We start from the raw sequence: 767 nt of genomic DNA, 5'->3' as shown, positions 1-767 counted from the left end.
TGGATAAGCTTTTAACCTCATTTGTCTCATTCAAGTATAATTATTTACTTTGGGGAGCAACATGATATTAGGGGTTATGAAGGCCCGGGACTTAGTTCTGCCACATCCTAGTTATGCTTACCCTAGTATAATTCTTTTGAATTTCAGTTTCTTCATCTTTAAAATGGGAACAACACCTCCTCTTAGGATCGCTGTGAGCCTTACATTAAACAGCATACTTAGAACACTTAATGACAAATAGAAAATGAATACAGATTACACCCTATTTTCTCTTCTTCCCTGAATATTCTCTTTTCCTGAAATATTCTCTCTTAAATCCTGCTCCAAACTCAGTCTTGTTGGTAGAAATATTTCTTACTTATTTAATATCCCAGGGCTACGAAAAACAATCCCTCTACAAGTAAATGAACTATGTATATAAGCGGATGGGTATAAACTATTGGTATATTTTATGTAAAGATTATGCTCTTTGTATGTTAAACTTGGTATGTTAAACACAGAATCATAAAATTTCTCATTGAAATGAACTTCACTCATAATTTCACCTATGAATTTTAGTCAACCCATCAAATAACCCATGTAAAATTCAAAAAGCTTTATGGCTCAGTAGTATAGATTTTTGAAAAAAAAAATATAGCTCAACTTGTATGAATGTTTTGTGAACCATAAAGTACTAAACAACATACTATGTTGTTTCTTTAATTATAATGCCCTGTTGGCTTCTAGAGTAAATTGAAGGTGTCGTCAAATTAAAATCACTCAACGTA

This window comes from Tamandua tetradactyla, chromosome 13, assembly GCF_023851605.1.
Source record: "Tamandua tetradactyla isolate mTamTet1 chromosome 13, mTamTet1.pri, whole genome shotgun sequence".
Classification (NCBI taxonomy): domain Eukaryota; kingdom Metazoa; phylum Chordata; class Mammalia; order Pilosa; family Myrmecophagidae; genus Tamandua; species Tamandua tetradactyla.
Note: the sequence above shows the minus strand (reverse complement) of the source record.